General features: G+C 51.1%; 1 long non-coding RNA gene across 1 annotated transcript; it reads right to left on the bottom strand.

Annotated features, from left to right (window-relative positions):
• Positions 1–384: 384 nt before the first annotated feature.
• LOC121436104 lies at positions 385–3,962 on the bottom strand. The gene is made up of 3 exons (XR_005972651.1): positions 3,952–3,962; positions 2,232–2,349; positions 385–404 (listed from the first exon to the last, which is right to left on the bottom strand). It is a non-coding gene; the product is annotated as an uncharacterized LOC121436104 (long non-coding RNA).
• Between the last annotated feature and the right edge of the window lie 1,218 nt (positions 3,963–5,180).

Raw genomic sequence — 5,180 nt, 5'->3', positions numbered from 1 at the left:
CTGACCGGTGTTAATTAGGTGTCTGGTGTGGGGTAGTGTCACAGTGTCACATGGTGGAATGGTCTCATGTTGGCTCCCTGCGTCTCAGTCATTGGGCCTCTACTCCTAACTTCTTTCCCCAAAGCATCTCACCTCTTGTCCTCTATTCTTGTTCCGGACCCCTCCTCGCTGGCTTCCCCCTTGGAACCTCTCACCAGGAACCAGCTACTGTGGACTGGGGCCTGGCACATCCCTACTTGTGGCATTGCCCGGCTGGTTGCAGCAGAGTTCCTACCCTCATCCTCTAAAGCCCAGGCACTGGAGACAGCGAGAACAGGCTGCCTGTGGAACCCTGGTTCCCGGAGCGGCAACTCGGGAGGCGGTGCGAGGGGCTGCTCATCCCCTGCCGATTTCTTCTCTGTCTGCTGGGGGAAAATACAGTAACTAATTAGCTTCCTCCCTCTTTGTGTGTCCCTGGGGCTGCTGGGGAAAGATTTCCTTCTGACGAATAGAAAATTAAAGCTGCGGATTTTGAGGAGTGGAGGACGCAGGAGTTGAGGGGACATGATTGAGGGACAGGAAGCTGAACGAAAGAAGGTCTTGTCTTCAAAGTCAGTGTGAGCACCTAGGGATGGAGAGAAAGGACAAGAACCCACCGGACTTAGATAAGTAGGAAGCCTGGCTTCTCTATCCCGCTGGGGAGAAGCTCCAGAAACCAGGTGAAATGAACCTAGTAAAAGCCACCCAAGATGGGCTTCGAGGAAGAACAAAGCTGGGCTAGAGAAGAGGCAGGCATACAATGTGAGTATGTGTGTGTATTCCAGTTACCACCAACGATCATGTTGCCCTCAGTTGGACCCAGCACTCTGCAGCTTTTGTCCGTACCTAGGGTGGCGTTCTAAGCATCCTGTGCCATGCCTGTTCTCACTCGGGGTCCAGGGAGGTGTCACTGAAACTTCAAGGCTGATGATTCCATTTGAACAGAGGTAAACTGAGGCTTTGGAGTCTGTAAGAACTCACTCAGACTCACACTGCTCTGCTCCCAAGAGACAAAAAGCACATGTTCAATTTTCCCTCCAGCCCAGGAGGGTGAACCCCTGCTCTTCTGTCTAGCCAGCCGAAGCCAAGGAAATGAAGCTAAAGAGAGCAGAAAGGCAGCTGGGCTGACACAAGGAGCTGCTGGGTCTTTCAATTCGAGGGTGACTGAGAGCCTTAGTGCTACTGGCTGATCAAGCCGTGAACACCTGCTGCAGCCTTTCTTCCTGTCGCTGTAAGGGAAAAGGCAAGCCTAACAGACTCCCTAGGTGCCCGATTCCACGAGAATCACTGACCCCCTTCTCGCTTCCCATGAGGAAGTTGATAAGGCTCAGGTTGACAGACTTCTAGACACCAGACGGCTGTGGCCTGTGACACATCCCTCTCGCCTGTATGATGGATAGCTCTAAACTTTGCCTGCATCTTCAGAGTTACAAATTCCTCCTTGGAATTCCCTCCCTTCCCCCTGCCACCCAGGAATTGGGGATAACACGGCTGTAGGCTCGTACTGTGGATCAAACACCAATGACATGGCATAAAAACCTTCACCCTCCAGAAAGAGCCACCGCCAGGCTCTGCCTACTGAGCTGAGAGCTCCTGAGGGCTCCTGCCATGCTGCTGTCTGTCTGTCCCGTCTGTCTGTCTATGGTACTAATAGAGATTCTAATAAACCTCTTAACCCCAAATGACAATCCATCTCAGTCTCTCCCTTGAACCCCAAACCCCCAAACGTTTCCGTAACGTCTCAAGTATATCTCCTAACACAGAGAAGAGGAGTCTGGACAGGAAACAGACACTTAGGAAAACATGATGGGCAGACAGCTGGATTAAAGTTGCCAACAGTTCCAAGATAGGCACAGGATGCTTGACTGGCATCCAGAACTTGGTAGCCTAGCATCCCTCTGACTGGTGCAGATACCCACCTGTATACACTGAGGTGCTCGGAGACCCCACTCTGCTTCCCCAACTCCAGCTGAAAAAAGCACAAAAGCAGCCACCCCGTGAATTAGCTCGAGTGACATTCACTTTGTATACACATGTTTACAACCAGGGCCAGATGGTGAAGTGTTGGATCCGTTTCAACTCCACTCAAGTGAGCTTAACTGAGCCCAGCTTTGCATGTGGCCCAGGGCGGCAGCAAAGGAGGGGGCTAGCCCTTCCTCAGATGCCCACCCTCCACACACTCCTGATCGGAGAGGGTATTGGCGAGCCCTCACCTGAAGCTGCGGAGGCTCGCCGGCTGTCAGGACGTCTTAGCAAACCTTCTGAAACACCTCAGACAGAAGAAAGACACAGAGCCCACTCTGATATCTTGAGTTTCTTCCTTTCCTTCTTCTTTTTTTAAACATAAGTAAATAAATAAAGAAATCTCACTTGATCGGAAAGAGTTTGCGAACAATCACAGACAACAGTGTTTATGCTGCCAAAGGATTTGTACTGGCAGGAAGAGAGGGTGGGCAGATCACACAGAGCCATTGTTTCCCAAACTCTGAAGGCTGCCTCAAGTGACATGATAGAGGAGAGGGAGGAGGGGAGGAGCTGACAGAATGGCAGAGAGAGAGTTTGGGGGAGGTCTTCTTCCCCTAGTGAAGTGATTGGTTGGCCCATGGGGTGTAGCCTCCCGCGGGGCCAAGAGGAAGAGGGCTGCCTAGGTCTGAGGAGTCCAAGCCCTAGCTGATTAGCCTGATAGGATGCGGGGGTGGGGGGGTCTGTGGAGTAGGGAGAACCAGCCAGACCTTAATCCCCTGCAACTCACACCCCAAAAACATCTCAGGTAAAATGAAGCCCGTGATAGACAGACACCACACACACACAAAAGTGACTAAGGGAGGGATGGGGAAAGAGTAAGAATAGGAAAGGGGCGGGGGGGGAGGGGAGAGAAGGAGCTGGAGAGATGGTTCTGCAGTTAAGAGCACTGGCTGGTCTTAAAGAAGTCCTGAATTCAATTCCCAGCAACCACATGGTGGCTCACAACCATCTGTAGTGAGATCTGGTGCCCTCTCTTGGTCTGCAGGCAGAACATTGTATACATAATAAATAAAAAATAAAAAAAGAGAGAGAAGAGGGCAGGGAGAAAAGGGGGGAGGGAGGGAGAACGGGGGAAGAAGTAAGGCAAGGAGGAGAGGGGGAGGGAAGGAGGGAGAGAGGGAGGGAGGGAAGTTGGAAGGAAAGAAGAGAGAAACAAAAATTTCACAAGTTTCGAGGGAGGTCGTAGGACCCCCTCAGGTCAAAGTTGGTCTTAATACCCACTCAGCAGCCCGCCCTGGTCCAGCGCCTCCCCTCTGTATCCAGAGAGCTGGCTGTTTCTGACGAAATCTTTCCTTTGTTTTATTTTCTCACTTGCCTTCCCAAGGTTCTGCTGAGTTCCAGCTATAGGATGGTACCAATGACCTAGGGACTCCATGAGTATTTGATGAATGAATGCATGCGTGAATGGATGAATGGCCCAAATTTCTATTTATGCTGCTCACAGAGGGGCTACTGGGAGTGTCGAGCCACACTCCCCTCAGTAGCCCTCCTCCTGTTGGTTCCTGGGATCCAGCCCAGAACAGGGTGTCCAGGATGAGGGGGGAACAGCCCAGCCTGTCGTTATTACCAGGCTAATGAGCTGGGACTAAGAAACAATGTAAGGACTATAGAAATGAAGGCGAGGCTGGAGACTCTTCCAGCCATGATTATTTAGAAGGCTCTGAAGTCGAGAGTGAGCTGGGTTTCGTTACTGGATAATGAGCCCGAATGCCAGAAGAAAGGTTTGGCTGGTTGGAAAAGGGAAAGAGCCTCTCTCACACTCCTGTATCAGGCAGAAGCCAAGGAAATCGGGTGTCTCAGAGGAGACAGGCTTCTGGCCCACAAGCCAATCTGATGGAGATACTGAAGAGGTGAAAGGTACAGACGGGCATCTCTATCTCTCTCTAAAGAGAATAGAAGCAGCTGTACCTCAAGCCAAGCTAACCTATGCTTCCGGCTGCAGCTGCAGACAACTTGAAGTTCCAAGCCTTTGGTGATCGTCCGACATGGCCTTCCCTGCAGCCTGCAGCATGTAGCCTGCAACCTGAGCATTTGTGTCCTAGGTGTAGACAGAGGCTGGGCGCCTGGACCTCCTGGAACCAGCTCTACTGTCCTCAAAGGTCTTCCTCAGCAAGAGGTGTGTCCCAAAAGGAGGAGACAGGAAGTAGGAGTCATCTCAACGCGTCACTGTCCTGCACGGTTTGTAGACACCCTCACGGGGTGTGTTACAATTTGTACACATGTGTTTGCATTTTGTTCCCAGATGATGGGGATGCTTGGGAGGTTGGACCCTTTCTGACATGAGGCCTAGCTGTCAGGACCATAAAGGTGGGGCAAATAGATATGGCCAGCTCAATTTCGGGGCAACCACCCTGATTCCTGGTCAGCCTTGTGTAACTACAAGCAGCTGCCGCAAGCTCCTATCACCATGGTGAGCCATTCCGTATCAGGCTCTTGATGGATGGACCATATTCCCTCAAACCACGAGCCCAGACATGTTCTTCCTCCCTCGTGCTGCCTCTGTCCAGTGTTCCGTCTCAGCAATGAGGAAAGAAAGGACTAGACACAATTACTGGTTGTAGCCCCTTAGAATAGACTCAGCGATGCAGCCTGCCTGGACAGAGAACCTTTTCTAGAATTTGAAAATCAATGAGAATTTGAAATAAAAATGAGCATCCCAAGAAACATCTGGATTTCAGTGGCAAGCATCTTGTTTAGCATAATCATGTCCCAAAGGGACATACTAAGGGAAAATGACTCGCTGTCAGAAATTCCAATTTATCCAGGCAGTCTGTGTTCTTATCTAGCAATCCCATGAAGGCTCCCCTCTGCGGTCCACCCTCCCTGCCACCTGCTGTCCCCTACAGGAGGACAGATGAGGAAGATGGTGGAATAGGACACTTCAGTGTCTCTGTGTCAGCCTCCAAAAGAAGCAAAGGCAGATGTGGTCCTAGTCACCGCAGCTGGGCAGCAAACCACTCCCAAACTTGGCAGCTTAAAATGACCATCTTGTTATACTCGGAGTGTTCTGGGTTGATTTCTCTGTTGCTCTGAGAAACATCATGGCCAAAAGCAGCTTTGGGAAGGAAGGGTTTATGTGACTTACATTTCCACATTAGAGTCCATCACTGAGGGAAGTCTGGGCAGGAACTCAAGGC

This window comes from Microtus oregoni, unplaced genomic scaffold, assembly GCF_018167655.1.
Source record: "Microtus oregoni isolate MIOR12 unplaced genomic scaffold, Mior012 000048F_ref0000485, whole genome shotgun sequence".
In the NCBI taxonomy this organism is placed as follows: Eukaryota; Metazoa; Chordata; class Mammalia; order Rodentia; family Cricetidae; genus Microtus; species Microtus oregoni.
This window is presented reverse-complemented; position numbering and strand designations above follow the sequence as displayed.